The sequence below is a fragment of the Festucalex cinctus genome, chromosome 12 (genome assembly GCF_051991245.1).
Source record: "Festucalex cinctus isolate MCC-2025b chromosome 12, RoL_Fcin_1.0, whole genome shotgun sequence".
Lineage (NCBI taxonomy): Eukaryota > Metazoa > Chordata > Actinopteri > Syngnathiformes > Syngnathidae > Festucalex > Festucalex cinctus.
Genome location: NC_135422.1, coordinates 16,458,974 through 16,484,462, shown reverse-complemented (window position 1 = coordinate 16,484,462; position 25,489 = coordinate 16,458,974). Strand labels below are relative to the sequence as shown.

The 25,489-nt window shown below is 39.3% G+C and overlaps 1 long non-coding RNA gene across 1 annotated transcript in view; it reads left to right on the top strand.

Moving 5' to 3' along the window:
• LOC144031940 (uncharacterized) overlaps nucleotides 1-25,489 on the top strand; it is a 45,020-nt gene that overhangs the window by 9,181 nt on the left and 10,350 nt on the right. The window contains exon 2 of the long non-coding RNA XR_013287632.1: nucleotides 6,014-6,111. This is a non-coding gene — a long non-coding RNA (uncharacterized LOC144031940). The remainder of the gene's footprint in view (nucleotides 1-6,013; nucleotides 6,112-25,489) is intronic.

The following is a 25,489-nucleotide window of genomic DNA, read 5'->3' as shown; positions in this document are numbered from 1 at the left end:
CTCGCCCTCTCTCTCTCTCTCTCTCTCTCTCTCTCTCTCTCTCTCTCACTCACCCTCTCTTGTCCCTCTCTCTCACTCACTCGCCCTCTCTCGCCTCTCTCTCTCGCTCTCTCTCTCGCACACTCGCCCTCTGTCTCCCTCACTCACTCACTCGCTCGCCCTGTCTCCCTCACTCGCTCACGCGCCCTCTCTCTCTCTCTCTCTCTCTCTCTCTCTCTCTCTCTCTCACTCACTCGCCCTCTCTCTCACTCACTCGCCCTCTCTCGCCCCTCCCTCTCGCTCTCGCACCCCTCTCTCTCACCCTCTCTCACCCCTCTCTCGCCCCTCTCTCTAAACAGTTAATGCTGATGAATGTTTGATATGAGGTTTGCGTTTATACAACCCCCTCCCAACCCAACCAGACACAGAGCTAAAAAAAAGATAAAAAATAAAACAAACAAAAAACAAAAAAGCTCCCAGGGTGAGGGCTGACTGCATGACACACACATTCACGTGCAAACGTATTTGATTAAACCTGTAAGTGTGCAGTACTGTACTTTTATAATCTTTTCCTTGGCAAGTGGCCGGTCTTCAAAGGACAATAATACAAAATGGGGAATAAAACCCGGCTTCATTTAAAGATGCCCGGAAGCAGACAGGAGGTGGTATTCCCTGTGTAGTAATTAACCAGGTGACAGTTTAATTGTTATGAAAAGCAAAGTGTTTAAGAATTTTAATGCTGAGCCAACTACCTCGGGATGGAGATTAGACACGCGAGCTGCAAGCAAATCCGCTGCATTTTTCTTTCTATCTGTGCACAGGAAGTCAGCATGTTCTCGCATCTCATTGGCTGTTTTGCGTCACTGTTTTTGAGTGGTAGCACAAAAGTGAACTTCCTGATTCCTACAGGGGAGCATGCAGTAGTGTATAAAGTGAAACCTTGATATTCACATTGCCCAAAAGAACAGAAGAAATTAATCCTCTTAGACTAACAAAAACAGGCACTCTGTATCTTCTGCTAATGACCAAGGCTAACGTATCATCCATTCCTCATAATAATGATAATGTCTTCAATTGATTTCCACAATGATTCAAAAGGTGGTGCCGGGTGTTATATTCATAAATGAAATATGATGACATCCATGTAGACTACTCGAGGCTCAGAATCTGTCTGCCTCCGCCATATCAAATTCAACAAAACCGTCTTAGACCAGATGCGCCACTATTTAGACATGGTCTTAGCGGATCTAACTTTGCCACAAAATTGTCTTTTCGCCGCTTGGAACAAATTGAAGTCGTATCACTGTCAATCCATACAAAAGTGTCTATCTCTACTTCCTCAGAAGATGATGGACTCGTAGTTTTACTATCTCCGCCATTTTGCTTTCAATCTTTGCTATAGCCGGTCCATTTTGCCAGTGTGTGACTTTGTTTTTGTTTTTTTATATATACGTTTTGCCTTCAGCATGCTGAGGTGATTTTTGGAAGTGAAATGAGTGGGTGTGGTAAAGCGGAGTGGGGGGTGGGGGGTGATGTCTGAAGAGGAAGTAATAGATGGACAGGAGGGGATGACAAAACGATGTGAGAGGGCCGCGGCGCTGACACGGAACCGCCGCCTGAGTCGGGGCTTTCTCAAGGACTTTTTTGTGATTCACCGTTTGATCTAGGCCTGCGGGGAGTTTTTGGCTGAGAGGCGGGCGGGCGGGGAGCTGTTGAACTGAGATGAACTGAAGTGAAGGGATTTTTTTTTTTTTTTTTTTTTTAGGGAGGAAGAGGAGATGGATTGGTGTGTGATACGGAGCAACAAAAGGTGACACGTTTGCAGATGAGGTCCCCCCTAAAAATAGCAGGCGAGATGATGGGGAGGTTTTCATTCATGTTTGTGCACAGGAAACCACCGCTGACGTTTAATGAGTGCACGTGAGACAATGTTGTGGTTGTCCTTATAAAGCAGTTTGTTTGTTTTTCACTGTTTATTATTTATCACTCAATGTTTATTACAGTAATATAGAACATATTCCCACAACATACGAGGAGAGGAGAGTAGACACAAATTGTACTTGAGTAAGTTTATAGTCGAATGTACGGAACAGTCAGTCATGAATTAACTGTTAATCACTGAACATCACAGACACACCCTGTACGTCCTAGAAGACTTAACGAGATTTGAGATTTCTTGTGGAAATTCTTGCAAAGACCTGTAGTACTTTTTTGCATTAATTTAGCTGTTTTCCCTTCTAAAAAATGGTTAGTTGAAATGTATGTATTACATTTATGTCAATAACTGCTTTATACACTTTTTTTTCTGTAATAATAAAATATTACTAATCAATAATAACTTCCCTAGGATACATTTGTTCAGAAGAAAGGGTTAATTATATCTTTAGTACACAATTCGTCATTGATGACTTGGCTGACAAGGTTTGTCTCAATTTGTCCATGTAAAGAGTTGTGATGATCAAGATTTTCCTCGGTGTTAATTATCTAGTTCATTAATGAACGACAGTGAAACACGCAGTTGGGTACAAAAGAGTTCCATTGTCCTTCAATGTCCCCAACAAGTGACCCGCTTTGGTACTTTTCAAGTGCCATTGCGTCGTTTTACAATCAGTAAAGTCGCACAGAATTGTCTCATCAATTCTCACTCTGTATTTAAGTCTGGAAAAGTATCCTTATCGGCGGCCTACCAGCCGCCTGGGAAAAATAAATGGCAACCCGGACCTGGACGACCCACATTCTCCGCTTTATTTATTTAAGGAGACAAACAGTGCAGAAGAAAAATATTCAGTGCGTCACATTTCAATTTTTGTGTTGTTTTTTTCCCCCCTGTAAATGTATTGGGGGGGGCCACAATGGCACAAATTTATATGCATTCAGAGTATTTTCTATGAAGCTCAAAATTGAATTGAAATGCATTCTATTATTTCCAGATGTTCCCACATCTTAGTCAACTTCTGGTAAAGTGAGTCGATTGGACATGATTTAGATCATTTCTGGATCTCGCCAATCAATGTGTTTTATCTGGCTTCTGTGTCACTTGGTAGGATGGTTCTCATCTTTTCGTTAGCTCGCCAGCAAGTGTATGCGTAAAAGTATGCTGGCAAGTGTGTGCGGTCCAGCTTGCGTTTGGGTTTCTCGTCTTTGTTGCTCAGAGGCTGGCTCTGGTCTAATCATCTCACCGGCAAGTGTATGCATAACAGCAGGCTGGAAATTGCCAGTAAGTGCATGCGTTCTGGACGGCATTTTGCCAACTCCTCTTCTGTGACACTTGGGAAGTTGGCCCTCATTTCATGTCATCTTGCCCGTACATGAATAGTGAACTGGAGCTTGCCGTTGAGTTCATGTGTACAAGCAGGTTGGCTCTCCTCAGTTTTTTTTATGCCTAACAGTGTGATGGCTCTTATCGTCTTTCTGGCCAGTGTATGCGTGACAGGATATCGCTGGCAAGTACATGTGGTATGGCTTGCGTTTGCTGGGAAGCTCCCTTGCATCTCGCCGGCAAGTGTATGCATAAAAGCTTAGAATCTGTGTAAATGTGGTTGTTGCTGTATGTAAATTAACTCCACTATTACATAACAGTATAGCAGAAGGACGTAAGATTTATTTTATTTCACTCGGAGGTAAGTTATTAGTTGACTATCAGAAAGGTAATTTCCCACAATATGTCCTCTTTTCAAAACTAAATCTGGCCATTGATGTTCGTATGCGCTCAAGTAGCTGAAGGAGTCGTGCTGCATCTCTGCCAACACCGCTTCCCGCTCCCGTGCAGGCCTAATCGGCGGGGAGGCAAGAAAGAAAAAGGAGATTTGCGAACGACCGCGGCGCTTTTCCAAATTGTGCTCGCGTTGGAGATTCCTGGACAGTTTTTAACTCCCCCTAATTCAATCCTAAGGCAAATTTAATACACAAATGCAATCAGCTTTTTTAAGACCTCGGGGAGAGAGTAACTTTGCACCACCTGTCGTCATTAAAAAAAAAAAAAAAAAAAAAAGCCTTTGTGAAGTTGCAATACATATGTGCACTGTGAGTCAATGCAAAGACTTTGAGTGAGAAAAGTTTGGACACTGTGCGCAGAATGTGAAATAACAGCGTAAATCATTCATGACCGGCAGAATTTCATATGAAATCGATGAAAAGTGTCAGTTTCAGTGGTTTTTTTCTCTCTAGCCTCTGCTTAAGTCGGCACCGGCTTAGGCTGATAAAGACGGGCTAGCCCGGGGCCACCAGCTGCTAAGCATGTGTGTGCGCGCTGATACATGCATGCCTGCGATTGCAATATTACACGCTATGTGCATGTTTGGCTTGAGTCAGGAGCATGCACGGTCGCTGATATGCATGCATGTGCCAGCATATGAATTGTTTAAGCCCCATAAGTGCTGGTGTGGACTGTGTGAAGAGACGTGCCATTAACATGTTGCTGTGAAACTGCAAAATACTGTTAATTTGATTTCAGACACAAACTTGGATTTATTGAATTTAGGTTCAATATAGTATAAAAACACTATTTACTTAACATTTATCTATGGAGCCTCATTCATGACATGAGGAAAATTTATGTCATTGTTTTTGTGTCCACAATATAGATTTAACATGTGCACAAAATGCTAATTTGTGGCCACAAAGTTGCTGTGGTTACATATGGGACAGTTTGGAAGGCAAATCAAATGTGTCAACTATTAACAGTAAGGTAGGAGTTGAGACTGGGACTAAAGCCAACACAATGGATCATGGACAAGGATTTCATTTTAGGCTGGGATGAACTGAAAAAAAAAAAAGGTATCTCAAGGCATTGTGCAAGTCAAAATTGTCCAACAGTTTTCAAGCTGAAATGAATTTCAAACTCGGTCAACAAAATTGTTTAAAAATAAATGGTCAACAGTTTGGTTTTTGGGGGAAAAATGTGCACCAGAATTGTGAGGATACTTTACATGTTAAACTGTCAATTAATGTCTTACTGGCCATTGTATCACATTTTTGACCCGGTAATACATGGATACTTTTTAAACATATAAATGAGCCAAAATTATTGTTGGGAGCTTACTATATCTTACGTTATGGAACAAGCTTTTAGCATCTCGTAGCAATCTGGACCACTCTGCACCATTTTAAAGAGGCTTCCCTGTTTTCTCCAGTATCAACCATACAAGGAGACTAAAGCAGGAAAAACACAAAATGAAAATGAATATAACGGAAGCACAGTATTGAGAAAAAAAACCATTGCAATAACAAAGGAACTCAGCTGTAGACTATAGGGGAAAGCGGTACAAAACACAAACAAGTTCAAATTACCCAAGAAAAGACACAGAAAAATACATTAACAGAATGTAAACCCAGACAGGTTGAGAAAAACGGAGAAACAACTTGGACTACAATACGACTACAGAAAGTGGAAAAACAATTACTTGCATGTAAGGGGGGGAAAAGGAAGCGAGAACTAGCAAAATGTGGTGGAGAAATCGAAATAGAGCAAATGGCAAAGAGTTAATATTATATAAGATATAATAATAATAATAATAATAATAATAATATAAGCAGGTGTGTAGGAGGATCCTCCTAGCCACCAAACAGTCAACACACAGAATCAGAGGATCATTACGTATCATGTTAGCCGTCAAGCTAACTGATGCTAGCTATTCTGTCCTCTGCTAACATGGCCCCTAGAAAGGAGCAGGGTGCAGTTTGTCAGGCTCCCGACTAGTTGTGTTCACGAATGGAGAGTTGGGAATAAGTATTTATCCTATCTACATAACTAAACGTAAACACGTTAAGTTAAGTAAAATGGTCTTTTTTTTTTTTTTTTTAAATGACATCGTCTGAGCTGCTCACAGCCTCTCGAGGGCGTATTTACATTTTATCTGGTTGTATTTGCTATGATATGCTATCTTTTTTTTCTTCTTTTTTTTAAATGTTTTTTTTGTATTGATTTTTCCATTGAGGTTGGTCAAGTGTTTAAATAAAGGAGCAAGAAATGGAAGTGGATGTTTGGACGCTTAAACCATTCTCCGAATGAAATTGCGCTACCTCTTCATTCTAGGAAGTACTCGAGGCAACAAAGGGACGAGTAAAGAGCAGCAATCATTTTCAGGAAGGCGAAGACGAAGAGGTCAGCTCCTCCTCAAGTCTGCAATGGCGGTAAGCACATTATATTGCTTTTTAGATGATTTAAAGTTGTCCCCTCTTTATGCTGCTTGAGGACAATCAGTTGATTGCTTGCAGAATACTTGTAAATCTTGTTTATTTTCCATTCGGATTCATGAAAAAAAAAAAGTCTGCTCATCCTCCGGGGAATAAGTCATTTTATTATGATGTCTAAATTAACATTTGTGGACCTTAATAAGTTTATGGAGCGATTTATCAAATATGAATATTGTTAATGCATGCATGTTTTCGTTTAAAGTGTTCGTCAATATATCTGACTGCAGCAATTAATTGGCATGCGGCAGTAAAAAAAAAAAAAAAAAAGTGCACTTCTACTTGATATTCTTTACAGTGGCAGAAATTCCTCTTTGATGCCAAGATGTTCCGCGGCAGGATTATTGATTCCTGTTAACGCCACAACGGCGAATCTGCGCCCTGAGGAGTATGAATGAATGAATAATGGCACTTTTTTTTTAAAGTAGGAGAAAGATGATGGATTTTTCTTTTCACAATTTAAAACAGTTCCTACATGTCTTAATTGCACTTTTGTCAAAATTCCAAAAAGTTCAAGAATTACAATACAACTCACGCACACCATTTTTTAAGTCAGATTAATCACGTCTTAGAATTTTGATTAATCACTTAATTAAAAAGGCTTGTTTATCAACATATTTTGCCTGCCAAATTTGCAGAGTGCCTGTTATGCGTTACTTCTTTCGACATTTAAAGGGATAATTTACTTATTTAGCCATTTTTGGCAGTCAAAAGTTAATATTTTGTCTATAATGAATTTGATATCTTCATTATTTCTTATGTACAATTAGTACCTTTTCAAAAACACATTTTCCAACTTGCTATCAACTGAAAATGACATCACAATATGCTCAGGTAATGACCAATCATTGCTGAGCTTGTGAATGTCACATGACCAAACCTAGAAAACAGATAAAATATTAACTTTTTATTGCTATAATGGGCTACATAAATGAAGTATCCCTTTAATGTTATGAGGACATCTTAAAATATTTTTGATCCACGGCACGCTCTCATCCTCCTTTTTTTTTTTTTAATTAGTTAATTACTTGCATAATTTTAAAATGAAAGAAAAAATTGACCCCAGTATTTTGACTAGAACAAATATTCTGAATATCAAACGCAAACAGGTATTAAATGCTTTACTTTAGTGCATGTAATGTTTATTGCTCAAACACAACCTGTGCTACCTTAAAAGTAATCATCCACTGTCAACTCTGACAGCCTTAGTTTTCTTACTAATTAACATGTTTAATTTTTTTTTTTTTTTTTTTTGTGTGCTTGAAAGTGGTTCAGGATCTTCACCATACCTATCTGCACTTGCAGAGAAGCTCCGCTGGGCTGTATTTGTTATGTAAATGAACCACACTGTTACGGAAGAGTGGGGCGGGAAATGCACGAGGATTCCAAAATGAGGCAGGTAACAAAAGATGAACTTGGTTGTTCAATTTCACACTTGATGGGTGGGCATCCAACAATTTTTTTATTTTATTTTTTATTTTTTTGTACAAGATATTAAAAAGTCAATTTTCGGAAATATGTCCCCTGGCAGGCGAGTGTGCGTTCCGGCCGGTTGCTCGTTTTCTGCTTGTGGAACCCAAGCCCAGGGTGTGCAGGGAAAAAAAAAAAAAAAAACAAGCACCCGTGAAGACATTGAAAGCGTGTTAAGGAGGAAACGAATCATACACTAGAATGCGTATGTACACTAATACTCCCTCTTCTGTCACTGAGCAATGAAGGGCGGTTTATCAGAAGCTAACGCTGTTAGCAAACACTTGTCTGTGAATTCAGTATCAATGCATCTCTTCTGTCGTCATCACAAAATGACATTTAAAAAAAAGGCAGCAATAAGTAAAAGAGGCTCAGGAAGCTTTGTGAATTACATCAATCAATCAAACTTTATTTATATAGCACCTTTCATACATTTAAATGCAACTCAAAGTGCGGAACAATTAAAACATCCAGAATACAAATAAAAAGAAATAGTTTTTTGTATTTGTCGTTTCTGAACAGTGTACAATAAAGTAATTGTTTACATTTATTTTCACTTATTTTTTTACTTACTTTTTACAAATATTTTGTCATGGTTGTCCTCTGGCAGGCTATTCCCTAGTTGACGACCATAATGGCCTCACTTTGTTTTGGTCTTCTCTCTTCATGGTTCGACATACACTCCAATCACCCAATTAGATAAATACAAGCAATTTAAAAAAAAAATAAAAAATCGGCATAATCCCAACATTGAATTTACCTTTTTTACTTCACTGAAATAGTTGTTTGTGATCACAGCGACACAAACAACCTCAGAGGAGTGTCGTCGGGTCTCGGCACGGCGCTTAAAACACATCATAAACATAATCCATCTGGCCAGAGGCCTGATTATAACTTTATTGATACCCCTCTGTTGCCGTTTGCGGTGTTGAGACTCAAATGAAGCATGTCGAGTCTTTTTCACACAGCTACTCGGCGGCCTGTTTTTAAAAGAGGGCCGACCTTGACTCAGATGAAGAGTAGAATGCGAGGCCGGTTAAGAAGTTATTGATTTTGGGAAGAATACATGTTTACTTGTGGAAAATGCTGGGCCGATCAATATTAATTAGCTGTCGGTTTAAGAGATAAATTATTATTATTTTTGGAATTAATCCTCCGCCGCATACAATGACTGGTCGATACTTTTTGTTGTTGTTGTCTTTTGTTGGTGGTGAGGGTAGGTGGTGTTCTTGAAGGTCCTCGGGGCCCCCCGGTGCATTTCCCGTCGCTTTTTTGACTGACGGCTAATCAATGCTCTCAATTGTCTTAAACGCAAGATGGAGTGAGGCCCGCAGGTGATGCGCCCATGCGGCATTAACGAATGCATCTGCCGTCTTCTGACTACATTTCTGTCTGCTGCTTGATTGCAGTGACTCATCATCGCACTGTACACACTCACATATCACGTCGCATCGCAAATTGACGGCATCAGGCAATCACGCCAGCCAGGCCACGCGTTGAATGGCGATTGGGTTCAGGTGCACGACGGTGAATGAAAAGTAACACTAAGAATATGAATACATGCAAATGTCCCTTGGATTTAATACACTGCCTACAGATCTGCCCTACTTACTTACTTGACCCTACCATGTTATAACTCAATTAATCGATTAATCAACAACTATTTTGATAATCAGTTAATCTCATCTCAACTCAACTTTTTAGAGAGTGTTATGTGCTATGATCCCAAAAACGCAGACACAAATAAGACCTTAACTATTTATTCACATCGAGAGGCGTGGAACAAACTTGACTAGATGAGAAACAACAAGAGTTGCACAGAGGAACAGAGGTAATAATCCGACAAAACACACAGTCAAGCTTATATAGACAGTGAATCGATCAGATTGGCTGTGGGTAACAGGACTGACTGGAATTATCTGATTGGCTGTTAAATTATTATTAACTGTTAAAGAGATTAAAGATTCTTGACATCACCTATCTTCTGACATCACATAGCTTAAGACCAGTTGAAACTAGATGCCGGTTACATCAGTTCAAAACAGACACTTGATCTCACGGTCAGGACCCAAACATAACCCTTGCATGACTCCAGTCATAACATAAAGCACTTTAAAACAAGCATTGCTGGAAACAAAGTGCTGTCCATGAAACAGAAATCGGTAATTCAGTAAAGAACAAGATAAAACAAGAACAGTAAATAAATAAAGTTTACTAACAAACTACTAAGTTTAATAACAAGAAGTAGGTAAGTGAATGATTAAATAAATTGATAAATACATAGATAAATAAATACAATAAACGTTTACGGACCTTAATTTTAATGATGCTGAAAATATACATTTGCGCAGGACATTTCCCATGATTCTTAGATACAGAAGCAGGAAGTCAAGTAGTTCTAGTTCGGGTATGTCAAAAGTGTGCTAATGTTCTAAATGAGAACGAGAAGGCATGCCATACCTATCTTTTCAACTGTATACTATTCTACTCAACCTTTCAAGCTCTAGCCACTCGGTTTGTTTTCAATTTCTTTGTGATTAGAAGTCTGTTGCATCCAAAGTATTAGATTCAAGCCGAGATAATGTACAGTCTGTGCAAGTACGCAGCCCACACCTGGCGATGCATTCCAAATGAGTTGACTTGGGAAGATTATTCAAATCTCAGCGTTTTGTAGAGGTGAAAACACTCAAACATGGAAGTTTTAGTGGCACTCTACAAGCAATGTACCTTTTTAGTTTTTAATTACACTAGTCTTTGCTTTACACTTTCAATTAACAAAAACCTCCTCAAATTTATTCTGTCAGTCCCATGAAGGCATGAAAAGTAGCTTCTTTTTTTTGCACTCATTTCACATACCTCCATTCATTTATTGAGGTGTTATTCATGTTCAATTCTTGATTGAATGTTTTCAAATAAACAGCAACTGTTTGGTTTATTCCTGCACCTCTACCATCAGTCACCATCAGGGCAACCCCTGCAGGCACTGGTGCAAGGGTCTTATTGGATCGGGGTGTGTGTGTTTGAGGTTATTGACACTAGCAAGAGGACAGAAGCAGCCCGAGGTTAAAGGAGGATGGAACATTTTCATTTCTTGGGCCATAGCTCTGAGTTGTACGACGGCACCGCTAAGACGCAATGACAGACCAACACGCACATACGCGCACGCACAGTCAAATCCCAAGATTAAAAAGCTTCTCATTGGTCACAAATGTAATGTAAGCGTGACGCCCATTAGTGTGGGTGAGAGAGCGCGAGACGTTTTTGGCCAGTGTGCTGTGCAGAGAGGTTCAAAGCGAAATGATTTTATTTTATTTTTATTTATTAATACTACGCAGTAGTCTCTCTGCCTTAGCGTGTCTGTTAATGAGACAAACGGGGTCAAACTTTTAAATGCGTAGTCTACATTATTTAACAATTATTTGAGATTTTCTACACAATTAATACTAATATTTTTTAATTTTGTAAAAATGTCACTTATTATATAATAAATGTATACTGAGTAGTATTCAATATAAATTAAATATTTGGAGGGAAAAATCCAAAATGTATATTTTTTTGTAAATATTTTGTCCTAAAAAATATTAAATTAAAAAAATATTTATTTTATTTATATTTATTTATTTATTTATTTATTTATTTATTTATTGATTGATTTATTTGATTTATGTATTTATCTTATTTATTTATCTTATTTATATTTATTTATTTATTATTTATATTTATTTATTTATCTTATTTTTATTTATTTATTTATTTATTTATCTTATTTATTTGTATTTTTCTTTATGTATCTTTCTTTATTTTTACTTTTCTTTATGTATTTATTTTTTCTTTATTGGCGGTAGGTATTTTAGTTGGTGGAGTCTGAGTGGGAGTGACTAATTGAGAAATGAACGTAATTTTTTTTTTTTTTTTTTTTTGTAATAGTCTGTGTAGTGGGTGTAGTGTACTCCATTTTGACCGGTGATTGTATCAACTACAGGAGACATCAGGGGGAGTCTTGCTCTTGTCTTTTTTTATCCACTCCATCAGTGGAGATAAAGCTGGCTTTCCCGACCTTGCTGCCTCCGGACTTGAAAAGAAAGAGAAGAAAAAATAAATAAAGGAACATGAAAAGAGTTGAAAACCAAAGGAGACAATCCAGTGGAGAAATGTAAAGGATGCTCAAAGGCCCACGGTGTATTTAAAGGCGTTGCACAGAAGTCCACTCAAGATGAGAGGAGGAGGAGGCGGAGAGCCGTTTGTGAAATGTAGGCGGAATGAGGAGGGCCGAGTGGGGCCCGCGTGCACATGCAGATAGGAAGAAGCGTCAGCCTGTTGACCTTCACAGGACAAGCGAGGACCAACGAGCAGAATTTATGCGCGCTCTCACTTTGTGTTATTGGTTTAGCGACGCTTTATTTGTGTGCGGCATTTGTATGCACCTGTGAGCTTGAAGGTGAAGATGGAGGAGGGGGTTTCCCTTTTTTTCTCTTCCTCTACTCCCCTGCCTGCCTCTCCGCTCCATTACAACATGCGCCGCCGTTATCTGATCGCAGGAAAAAATGTCCGCGTCACCTGTGGTTCAGAGCAATTATCGTTCGCGCTCAATCTCTGGAGGTCTCATCAATGGAGCGTGTTGTGCACGGGTCAAGCTGGTTTAAAGGGGACACCATTACGGAAAAGGGACTTTTTAATTGCAAATAATGTGGCGAGCGCATGCCCACCTACCAAGTGTGAAATTAAACAAGCAAGTGCATCTTTTATTGGCTGCTTATTTCCAAAAATGGGCATGTGAGTGAGATGTTCTCAATTTGGACTGAGCATCATGGCTAGTTCACATATTTATTTTCAATAGAAAGCCGCCAAAACAAGTTTGTCGGCCTACTTTGGGGTCTAAAGAACATTTGAGCACTTTAGCATTAGCATTAGCATTTTTTCATTTAAACAGGACACATTAAGGAAAAGTGATTGCCTGCCCAGTGAGTGTGAAATTAAACAACCAAGTAAATCTTTCGCTAGCTTCTTGTTTCCCAAACTCTGTACAAATTTAGACCAAGGTTATTTTAGGTAACTAAAATTAAAATTCAAAAATCAATTTCGTTAACAAAATAAAATAAAAATAATAATAATAATAATAATTAAACAACCAAGTAAATCTTTCGCTAGCTTCTTGTTTCCCAAACTGTGAACAAATTTAGACCAATGTTATTTTAGGTAACTAAAATTAAAATTCAAAAATCAATTTCGTTAACAAAATAAAATAAAAATAAAACAGCATTTAAAAAAACAAAAACTCACTGAAGCTACATTTTATGTTTACGAAACTAACTAAAACTAACTATAATTATAGCAAAAATGTCATTCGTTTTAGTCTTTGGTAATTAATTTAATGCAAGAGTCTTTGAGGGGGGATGATTTTAAATGTGATTTTAAGTGGATTTATTTTAATATTAACCGGCAAAAGGACATTTGAAAGAGTCATCTAGCAGCAGCCAATAGAAAAGCACCTTCAGATGACGTCGTTCCCATGTGGTTTTTTAAATATTGCGCACAAGTAATACATATTAAAAAAATATATATACTGAAACTAACTAAAACTAAGCATTTATTAAATAACTAAAACTAATAAAAACTAACAAAACCACCCTGAAAACTAATTAAAACGAAACGTTTTTTTAATCGATTATCTTATTTCCTCGATTACTTGGGTAATTTACATACACTGAAACAAGTTTCACCGGTCAAACATAAAGACTGTTTGTTATTAATCTACTTAAAAACATCAAAAATGTGTTGCTGTTACATCTAGCAGATGGTGTCCGCCGACCGCCGTTGTCATTCGAGTCATGCGCCAATGTTCAAGTATCCAAGCTCCGCCAACTCCGCTATGGATTAATTGCATAAAATGTTTTTTGTCCTTTTTTGTTGTTGTTTTTTTTGTTTTTTTAAAGCTTAAAACGGCCCTAGACCATAGGCAGAAAAGTGCGCCCTCTATAGTGCTGGGTCCAAAAGACAGAGCCAATGCTGGGTTATTTATAGCCAGCACACTGGGTTGAGGATGTGACCCAGCACATTGGGTCAAGATTTTGTTCCAACAAGGGGTAAAAACTACCCATACTGTTAAGTTAAAGCTACTAAAAAAAATAAAAAAAATGCGTTACCGGTGTGTCAGTATAGCTGTGGGTAAAAATAATAAAAATTTTATTACCAACATTTTCTAAGAAGTAGCAGCTTTCTTCTGTCAGGGGTTGCCACAGTTTGGCATGGTTATTACACTAGATGCACTTCCTGATGCAACCCAGTTGTTTTTTATTTTTGTGAGTGGGTCGTCCGCCATGACCAGGACTTGAATACTGATCACTCTCTAAAATCAGGTGGGTCAAAAATAAGCCAAATTGGATCATAAAGGGAATAACAAAACATTTTGGGTCATTTATTTGACCCTCCCCTATTTATTTATTTATTTGTTTGTTTGTTTGTTTATTTGTTCATTTCCACTTCTGGGTAATTAAATAATCCAGAAAGTTAGGTTGGTAACTTTTTTTTTTTTTACCCTGTTTGGTTGGCTCAACTGTGTCCAAAGTCAGCAGTGTTACTCACTAAGCCATCCAGCCGGCCGGGACTCGATTACTCACTCAATTACTCTTAAAAACAGTTGGATAAAAAAAAAAAAAAAAAAAAAAAAAAAATCAAATTTGTATGGAGACCCTAAAGTGACATGGGAGAAAAAAAAAATTAAATATGTTTTTTGTCCGGACAAGAAACATATTTATTTTTTTAATTTTTTTTTTCACGTCACTTTAGGGGCTGCGTAAAATTTGGGTTATTTTTGACCCAATACTTTTTACCAAGCTATCAAAACACTGCAATGTTACTTTTGAATTTACTTCAACATTAGGACACAAAAGTCAAAAACGACAACCAGCTTCAGCTGTTCAAGCAGTCAAAATATCTTCCAACTAATCTGATGTGCAAAAATAACTTACCCAACCTTGTAACCTAATCTGCTCCAAATCCAAAACTACCCCAACATTTTTTTTTAGCGTGGACTCACTGGCCACACATTCTTTGTTTTTTACATAGTACCTCATTTGGGATTCATCCTAGCTTGTTGGCCATCGAATGCTTACGCGAGGACATGGTTGGTTGTTTCACAGCTCCACATTTCCTACAAGTGGATTAAATGGCAGCCATGTGAACCGAGGGAGACATTTTAAACGCTCCACGCGCCGGCGCTGTGCTTATAGAGAAAGCTGGAACCAAACCACTTGCATCCTCGTGGCTATCCCGCCGTGCGTCGCACAACTACTTTCCTGTAACTGTCGTCATTACAGGCTCATTTTCAGTCATCGTGACGGATAGCTTGCGCAGCTCACAATGTCATGGGCATAAATATTCAACGAGCAAGCAAAATAGGACCCGTTCCCACTGTTTTTCCTCATCCCGTCTTTTTCTACGAGGTCTTGTTTGCATCGTATGTGTATGATATATGAGCCCAAATGCAAGAAAGCTGAGCTTGCAGTCTAGCTTGGCGGGGGAAACATCTGCATCTATCCCGCCATTTGTCCCCTTGGTCATGAACGCCAGCAGTACAGAAGTCAGTCCAAGAGCTTGGAGGGAGGAGAAGGAGGAGGTAGGAATTATCACCAGGACAGACTGATGGCTTCAGATGTCTGGCCATGAGGACAGTGGAAGATTTAGTACGCGGCCACTGACGAAAAAAAAAAAAAAATGGAGGAAGAGCAATTAGCATTTTATTTCTAAAGCTTCCACATGAAAATGAGGACGGTGAATTTAACAGAGAACTTACGTTGGCGTCAGTCATCATTTCACCTGACGGAAGGCGAAACCTGACACCCAAAACAAGATGGAGTGATTCACATGACAAACAAGGGAGCAAAATATACAAATACTTGAAACAGGATTCAAAATGTGGGCCCCACAAAACCATCCAGGGCAAAACTCCAGGTGGCACTACTGCCGTAAATGGGACGTTGCAAGTGCACTGAGTCACATAACTGCCGTTAGGCTCAACAAGCCCCCAGAAATTGCCCCAAAAGACACCATAATGTTAGATCCGCTTGATGAACAAAAGGAGAAATGTCACGAAATTCTGTAGTAAAAGTTGCATCAGTTGTGTAATGATTCCCATAGCTGCTTTTAACTCCAATTAAGTCAATAATACGCCAAGAAGAACTTGTCCGGGGTTGCAAGATGGACAAAGGGAGCAAAAAATATCATTGCAGTAATACTGCAGTCAAAGCTGGCATCAATAATGTAATGATTCCCCTAGTTAGTAGGCTCAAAACCTCAATAATACTCTCATAAAAATTTGAGGAAAAGTTTGACCTTTTGGGACCTGCAAGTTAAATGCAAATACATCACGTTAGGATATAGTCAATCAAGTTATGACAAGACGTGAATAACACAGTAGTCCTTAATACAGTTCCTCTGGTTAATAATAATAATAATAATCATAATAATCATAATCTTCCCTAAATCAAGCGTGACACCATCCCACCTCTCTGATCCTCACTAAGAAAAAGATGGTTTGATTTGCAGTCGACATCAATGAAGTGATTCACCTGATTGGCTTTGGCAACTGGCCCAACACCTCAGCAATGCCCTGACTCTGTTTAACCTGTAAGAAAAACAAGGGCAAAATATATCTATCAAGGAATCCTGCAGTGAAGGAGCTTTGCAATCTTACGATTCATGTCGTAGGCTGGTCCGCACTTCATGTAAGACTCTGAAAATGTTTGAGTTATACTAGGAAAGGACACATAATGCTTACACTACGCTCACATACATTAGCTGCCCATCAGGCAGATGGCCTGATACCTCCGTAATAGCCCAACAAACATTTTGCACTTAGATAAGACCGTTAAAAGGAAGACTAGACTGTAGGAATTCTGAGTAAAGGAATCATTGGCCAGTCATTCACATACAGTAGCTGCTGATTGATTATTTTGAGATTTTTGGATAAACGGTGAGGGAAATGGAAGGTGTTCCTGCTGAAAATTCTATTGAATGATCAGGTATGTTTGGTTCATTAAATAATTAGAAATACAGAAGACAAATATAAATTGGCACTTGAGGAATCACCGTTTTTTTTTTTTTTCCTTTTTTTTTTTTTTTTTTTTTTTTTTTAAACTAAAATTTAAACTGTACTGAGCAGCATCCAATTTTCCTCTCTGGAAACATTGAGATTTTAGACACATCTCTCTCCCCCATAGATTTTGGTCTATGAGTCAAAGCGACGTAGCGATTTTTGCCAGTTTAAGTCCGTTTTGTGTTCAGCACGAATGGCAACTGCGTCAGGTTGTCAGCATCAAAATGTGCGGTCATTTGCGTCTGTTAAACTGCTTAGACGCCTCTCAACTCTCTATATGGGGCACTTGAGTACTGCTAGATAGCGCTAAATGCTGGAGCTGCTGCTAAATGCTGGCTACAGGTACCGTGCAATATAATGTCCAGAGCAATTAAGTCTTTTTTTAGCACCCTTAACTCATGTGCTCCCAAAAACGTATAAATATGTTCTATTTTAATTATTACCATGCTCCCAAAGACATGTTTGTTTTTATGCGACAGCATAAAGAAGGCTTTGATGCAGCCTCTGAACTGAAGAGAATGCTTGAAGCAATGGTAGTTATTCCAAAAATGTCCAGTAGGTGGCAGCAGAGTATAAGAAATCAACCAGGGCCATGTTTTTCCCCACTGTTTTAAACAGATTTGACAATAATGATGAAACTTAGCTATATTCTCATGCTAATTGCTTCAAAACTGAAACAGATAGAAATATACTTGTTTTCCTGATGAAATGAGAGACTCTAATCTTGCTTTTGGTTGATTCCATGTTTTTATAGCAATAGAACACAATATTCTGTGGGCCTTGCCAAATCAGTCAAAATACAGTAAAACAGCCGGGAGCGAAGGGGGTTGCTTCAGTGAAAATGGCTGCCAGTGAATGAGTTAATTGGTGATTGCATGTAATTTTAGAACAGCATTGTTGTTGACGTCGGTAGCAAGGTTTTGTGGACCCCAAACTGAAAGATGAGTTAAGTCAGCCGTTACACCGTGACACTATGCCAGGAAAAACGTCAAAATAAAAGCATTTCAAGGGATTGATCTACATATTTTAAGAATTATTTTTAAAGTTAGTACCGTGTTATTGCTCATCCTGTCAACTGAGATGACCTCCAACTCCTGGACGGCCAATTCTATAGAAGATGGTTGTATGGATTCTGCGGTAAAAGTTGTCATTAATAATGCAGCGATTCACCTAGTTGGCTTTCATGCAGCCAGCCTGATATCTCAATAACACCCCAATGCCGCTTCAATGGGATGTAGTCTGCAGTCAAATCGCACATTTTCCACAACCTCTTGGTAGACTTATGTTAGGGGCCCAGAGGGTAACTCAAAAACATCCCCAGAGGGTCTCGCTACATCCCCCATCAATTCCCTCAGACATTTCATCTTAAGAGAAGCATCTGGAAGGCACTGGAGACGTACGTACATTTAAAAAAAAAAAAACAGGCACAGCACGTATGAACAAGGTGGGGTTCTTTTTCTAAGAGGCTCTCTGCCCTGCGGTCGTCCTTGGGCGGTATCATCACAGGCTTGGATCAATAGAGCCATCACTCCGAATGGACGGAGAGACACTGAGAAATGTACAGGATGAGAAGAGGGGATTGTAGCAAGAAGATGGGAGGGGGTGGAATAATGCATGTGAGGCGGAGGAGGAAGTACGCGCGGGAGCGTACCATTAGCGCTAACGCGGGCAAAGGAGTATCACAGAGGGAGAGCGGCCAGAAATGCCGACGAGAGCGTTTGAAGCAAAGAAGTTGAAAAGGAAGCAAAGTGACAAGGATGGATGAAGGGAGTGAGAGGATGGGCGGGGGGGTAGTTGGTTATAGAAAAGGGATGAGTAAGGCAAGGGGGAGCAAATAAGTGGGGAAAAAGATGGGAAGCGAGGTCAATAGGACGAATATACTAAGTGCGGCAAATGAATGCGATTCCATATGGAAGTCTGGCTGAAAGGAAGACGGGGGGGGGGGGGGGGGGGATTAAAAGTAGAAATTGAGGCAAAAGGTTCAAATGTGAGTTGGGGTGCGAAAGGACAAAAGACGATGAGTAATGTCGAAGTAAGCCAGTGATTAAGAGAGACAAAAGCCGAGCCAGCGATATAGATTTGTAGCGTGAATGCGTCTCGCCGGGAACGCCGATCTCCGCCGGGACGTCGACTTAAGCGGGGAGAAATGTTGCGCGGTAAAATAGACGGCGCACAAAGACCTTCGGTGACAGCACGATTGAATCGTTGTCGATTTTTGTTGACGGGACAAAAGAACCAAAATGATCTGAAAGCCTTGAGGATATAATGGATGTTATTACTTCTTCACCTTTTTTCCCCCTTCAGTTTCCTGAATAGTCAACGTGAAAGAAGCAAACAATCTCTGGTCATTATGTCAACAAACAGAACCTCATAAAGACAGTCGTCCATTAGGCTTGTATTGAATTGTTAGCTCTTTACCGTACTATATTGATATTGTTTCTGTGAAATGAGAATCAAGTATGCGCCTCATAAAGAACGTTCTTTAGGAGACAAAATATCAATAGTGCCATGTAGCGTATACATCTTGAACAACAGCAGCATCCAATATCAATATCGCCTCCGTCCAATGAAAACCAACGGTTTGTATTCATAGTGGATTTTAACCTCAACTCTAATGCTGCAATCGAGGATGGTCGGATATATCCAAGTTGGTTTTTCCCAGTTCTGATCTAAAAGCGTTTGAGGCGAAAGCAAACAACCAAAATGGCGGATAGAGGTAAATTGTTTTTTATTTTGGTTCTTAAAAACTCATTTTGACCTCCAGCCAACTTACCTTCTCGTAATTTTCTTTCATTTATCTTATTTCATAAGCATTCCATACAGTTCAGTAGTTCACTGAATAATTTCTTACTTGAAGTAAGTTACTTGAAGTTATGTCGAATATTTATGAATGAAGAAAGCTATCTAGTTTTATACTCGAGGAAATTGTGTTTTACCAATCACGGTCTGTGTTTCCGAAGGAGTCGCTATTGTAGTGACATCACTTGTCCGTCGGTGAAGTCGGAGTCCTGCTTTCTTTTTTTTTTTTTCTGACTTTGCAAGTGGAATTTCCGAGTTCAAGGGGGCGTTCCCGTACACACTTCCTGGTTTGAACTCGGAAAACTCCGACTTCTGCCCATCCTCGAATGCAGCATAACCTCTGTTGGATGAAAACCAAGTATGGACGCCAAGAACACTTTACGCTCACTCGTCATGTGGTGATCCATCATTATCGTAGGTTGAGCTGTCAAAATTAATCAAGTAATCGATTATCAAATTAATCAAACTATTTTAACCGTAGAGTAATTGCCTGGAGACATTTCTTTTAATCCAAATCCTCTCATTTCAGCATGTGAACAGTGACTAAATTGTTGACTAATTTCTGTAGTCCTTCGTTAAAGAAGACTGATTATCTTCTGTGTAATCAAGGTAAGACATATGGAAACATCAGTTTTTACTTTGGAAAACAACGACCAAACTGGAAACATAGTACAACATCAACCCCCCCTGTTTGTTTTTTTTTGTTTGTTTGTTTTAAACCGCTATATGAAGGATGAAAAGTAAGAAATAAACACCAATCATTAGTCAATAAAAAGTAATCGTGGGGCGGGGTGCTTTTGTAAAATACTTTAATGCAAAATTGAAATGAATCTATTGATCGATACTAAAAATATTTGATAATGATGACACTAATCGTATGATAAATATTATCGTATGTATCCGTCACGGTCCAACAGCGCAGCCTTCAAATTTTCCGATCCCTGTCGGACTCGTACCCGGCCTGACCTTCCCTTTTTCATTAGTGGCAACCAGTCAAAAATGAGCCAACTGCGACCGTGACACCAGGATGAACTTTTATAAAGTCACACGGCGGGAAAAGCCAAAGGGCTCCGGTGCGCCTCGTAGAGCTCGAGACGAGCGTCGTCTGCGCGGCGTCTATTCGTCTTAACATCTGCGAATACATAAAAGTTACTTTTTCCATTTCCCTCGTCTCCGTGCTTCACGGTCATTGAGTAGATTTACGGCCCGTCTCCAACCAGCAGTGGGTATAAAATGTATTTTGTACAGAGGCGAAAGGTGATTACTAGACTTTTAAACATATTGGATGATGTCGACATTTTGTGCTACTTAACTAAGACGGTTAAATATATTCCGTCAGTAAGAAAAAAATGTCAGTTTTAAGCCGAGAGGTGGAAACGAGAGGCTAAAGTTGGTCTTGTCTGGCTGTCACCGGTTTTTATTTAGCGGCTCCCATGTTAATGCATTAACAAACGGCCTACGAGGGGAAAGCGGCTGATTAGATTTGAATATATCAACGAAGACAAAGATGAGCCTCCATTAGCCTCTTAAGGGAGTTGCTCATTAGCAGCCAGCTGGCCCGTGCTCGGGTTGGGGACCTCTTCTGCTGCCGTTGCGCTTCTTCCCAGACACCGCAGAGAGGCCATAGCGGCGAATACCAAATATACGTTACGTATGTTAATCCCCGACATATAGCCGCTGTAACCTCAGCAGCCATCATCCATGACGACGGCCGTAACGGCCGCTGCGGCGAGCGATCATCACGGCTCACGTTTAGCCGGGGACACGTTAACCTGTGGAACCCCTCGTATAGATCTTCCGCATCACCGCGCAAACGATCCGATCCGGGAGTATTTCAGCCACAGTACATCGGCTTGACTACTCAGTGGGTCTCTTTGGAGAACCCGGAAAACACGTTTAATCGTTTTTGCCTTGTAAATGACCGATAAATGTTATTAGCCCTCACACCCGCAGGGCATGAAATTAAAACACACTCAAGCACATGCTGCTATTGGTCATTTTTGCACATTATATTGATTTAAATGTCTGCTGTAGCGTGACTTTTTAGCTGCAGTGAAGGAGCAGATCCCCCCAAAAATTAAAACATGGAAAAGGCAAATATTGCTGATCAAAGGCGGAGAATGATGAAATGTGACGACGATGACATGAAATGAAGCTGATCCAGAAAGAGAAAGAGAGAAACTCAAGTCGGCCCAAATTCAACTTTGGGAATTTCCAACCCAGTTATCCCAGTAATACTTCATACTTCTGTTACTTACAATATATTGTTGAAACCTGATGCTAATAATAGCTTTAGAATGATTACGATGCTGCCACCGCTTGTGTCACTTTTGTGCTCTATCATATTAACAAACCAGCCTGGACAACTTATGTAAGATCTTGCTTGTAGTGTTTTTAGCACACACCTCGTCTTGAAATCTTGACTTCTGTTGATTTCGACTCCTTCAGGCTCTGGATGGACCTAATAGATCAATAAATATTATGTCATTTGCATGGAATAGCAATTGAGGTCAACTGGAGTGCACAATTTTCGGAATTAATTTGTGGTGGAAAGAATATGACACCATTTTGCAATTAGAACGGCGCTGAACTATTTTGAAAAATAATCTAATTGGGATGTTTTTTCTTTTTAATACAATTTTTTTTCCAAGGACTCTTTTTTTTTTTTTTTTTTTTTTTTTTAAAGCAAACACAAGCAGTAAATAAACCTGTATTAATCATACAGCAATCGTTTGTCCTTGTAGGCTTACACTAAAATAAAAGCTAATTAAACATGAATTAATATGAAAGACAGTTTATTTATCTACTTCAATCTTAAGAAATTTATGGCTTTATAAACACAACATTTGACATTGAACCAATGATATGTAAACATGTGGACTGTACTTCTTAAACATTGAACTTACCTAGACACCAAACGTAAAAAAAAAATAATCTCTGGGCTACTGCTTCTGCAGCCCTTGGCTCCGCCCCCAGCTGTCATGGTAATGGCTGTATTTGGCATTGGCCCCACAGTGGAGGGCAAAACAGGCTGATTTTTGTAAAAAGCCATTTTCGAAGCCATTTTTGTTGTAAATTGTGGAAAAAACGCAAAATAAAGTAAGAAATTAATTGCCAAGTTTAGCAACAAAAAAATAAAATAAAATTGAAATGCACATTTACAGCCACAAAAAAAAAGAAAAAAGATTACTGTTAACTTCTTAAAGTCTCTCAAAACTGTGCATTATGGTTTGAAAAGATTTACTTCTCATTTCTTTTGAAAGTATATATTGTTTTCTAATGACACCATTTTAATGGGTGAAGGTAATAATCCTCTCTACATTTGAATGCTGCAGGGATTTTTTATTTTATTTTTTTAAGTCTCTGTCAGCACTTATCTCTGCTCGCTCAACTTGACGGTTTGCTGACCGACGGATCCAAAGGCGAAGGGAAGTCCAAGAAATTATAATGCTCTTTTTTTCTTTTTCTTTTTTTTTTTAATGGCCTCATTTACTTCTGGCCTCCACCTGCTCTTTTAGAACAAATGTACGCACTTCTTTAATGGCTGAATGTGCTGCCGGGTTGACCGGCCAGTCTCGATTGTTATGAGCCGGAGTCATTTTTTTCCGCCGTGCATTCCTAATGATGCCCGCTAGAAATAAGTTGGCCATTTTTTTTTATTCATCGTCAATGGCAGAAAATGAACCGTTTAGTTACTCGCGCAGTCATCACAGCTGTATTTGCAGTTTTTGTTTACGTTTGCTCAAGAGTGAATAATTCATCTCATCCACCTGCCATGTGTCATGAATAATAAAGCGTTTCGTCAGTGTCAAATACAGAGCGGGAACCACCTGGGAGGGGATTTCCGCCAGCCAATAAAATTGAGCTTGTGCCAAAGTGCGGCTGAATTTAAGTAAATGTCAACAGCACTGATGTCAGTTTATTTGCACACAAACAAATCGCCGAGTCGACAAGGAGCTTACTTTACCGAGCATGACACAAAGCTCCCTTAGATCCGCGGCTTGTGAGCGTTTTGCTTTTTCATCTGTTTTTCTTGCCATGTCAAAAAAAAAAAAAAAAAAAAAAAGGAAATGAATGAAAGAAGTGAAGTTGCAAGCTGCAATCAACGGACCCTCGCACTAGTACTGTCTGTCTCCTTCAAAATTATTGGAACAGCAAGGTCAATTCCTTTTGCTGTATACTGGATTTGGGTTTCGGATTAAAAGATGAATATGAGACGAAAGTTGAGATGTTCACCTTTTTTTATTTCATCGTATTTACATCGAGATGAAGCCACCCACTTTCAAGTGAGCAAAAGTACTGGAACGATGCTGCACATATCAGAGGTCAGGTGTGTAGATTTGGAGTTTGGACGAGCTCAAAGGTAAGTAAGGTAGGGCGAGACCAACTAAAGATTTCAAATAGGGGTGTCTGGCGATTCAAATTTTTATTTGTAATGGCATTATTTCAATAGGTAACTCATGATTAATCACAAATTTTATGTCTGTTCTAAATGTACGATAAAATATTTTCATACTCTTAACAAAAGTAATTAAAACAATTAAACTGGCTGCATCTTTAAGTCTTCAGTATGAGTTATTTAGTCTTCTACAGTAATTTGTAATAATTCTTAAAATTTAATTAAAATTAAAAGGATGTATTGTAATTGATTTGTGTTGAGGTTATTTTTTCTGCCACTAGATGGCATAATTGCATTCGTAAGACGTCGTGACAGCTCAGTGCATTTTTCTTTTCATATTATTTAATCTTTAACATGAAGTAATTCGTGAAATTCTGCACATTTTTAAAATTGTAAAATGCAACTCCACAAATATTTGCTTTTTTTTTTTTTTTTTTTTTTTTTTTTAAATTTAATTACTACTAAATTATGTACAGGCTTTGCAAGTATGGTACGGTAATTAATCGCACGTAAAAAAAAAATCTTAATCTTAAAACGAACAGCAAAGTGTACAGGGAGCTACTAGCAGTTAGACGATAAACACAAAGGAACTGACCATGCCGTTCCAATACTTTTGCAAGGGGCCTGTACAATTTAAAGTTTACAAGTGCAAAAACAATCACGACAGAGTGTGTTCTCTTGATTAGATCTCATCATCATCATCATCTGTAGTTCCCATCCCTGATCCCTTTCGGCAAAACAAAGGCGTTCCCCGGGCAACCCTGACCCGTCCCACGACTTGACGTGTTGACTGGCAGCCCATTAGCTGCCCATTGATTGGCCGGATGTGGGAATGTGCGAGCCAACCTAATTAGGGATGAGTTCCCCCCTCTCGCCGAATGTCAATTGAGAGTGAGGCGGACCAGACGAATAAGGTCTTTCCCATCGTCTGAGAGGAGACAACAACACTGTTACAATTCATATGCATTTAGACGTCGTGCGACACAATTCAAAATGAATCTTTTGCGGGGACAGTTTGGGGGAGGCCCGTTAATCCCTTCAACAATTCTGCGTCCGAAGAATTAAGCCCAATTCACACTGGCTGCGGAACGGACGCGGTGCGGACGCCGTACGGAAAACGAACGCGTTCCCATCAGCTGCGGTGCGGTATGTTTGCGGTGCGGAACAACTCCGGCGAGGCGGAAGGTTTCAGCAAACGTTCTATTTTTTTCCGGACGCCGCATGCGGATTTTCATGAAGCTAAAGAAATTACACGAGCCTGACAGGAAGTCAGGCGTCTGGCATCAAGGTAAAACTGGTATATTTCAAAATAAAAGTTTGCGAATTTGCTTTTTTGGGAGGGAAGCTAGCTAGCTGCATAGCATGACACGAGTCGGACATTTAAGACTCAGAATAAATGAAACATGACAAAATAACACTATTTAAACACAAAACGTACTTACCCATTGTAGAAGTCCCAGAAATGTCCAAAAAGATGTGACAACAGATAAGCGTGGCTATTGTTTACAAAATACGACTCAATATACACGGTTGTTACCGTGTGAACTCAACTCATC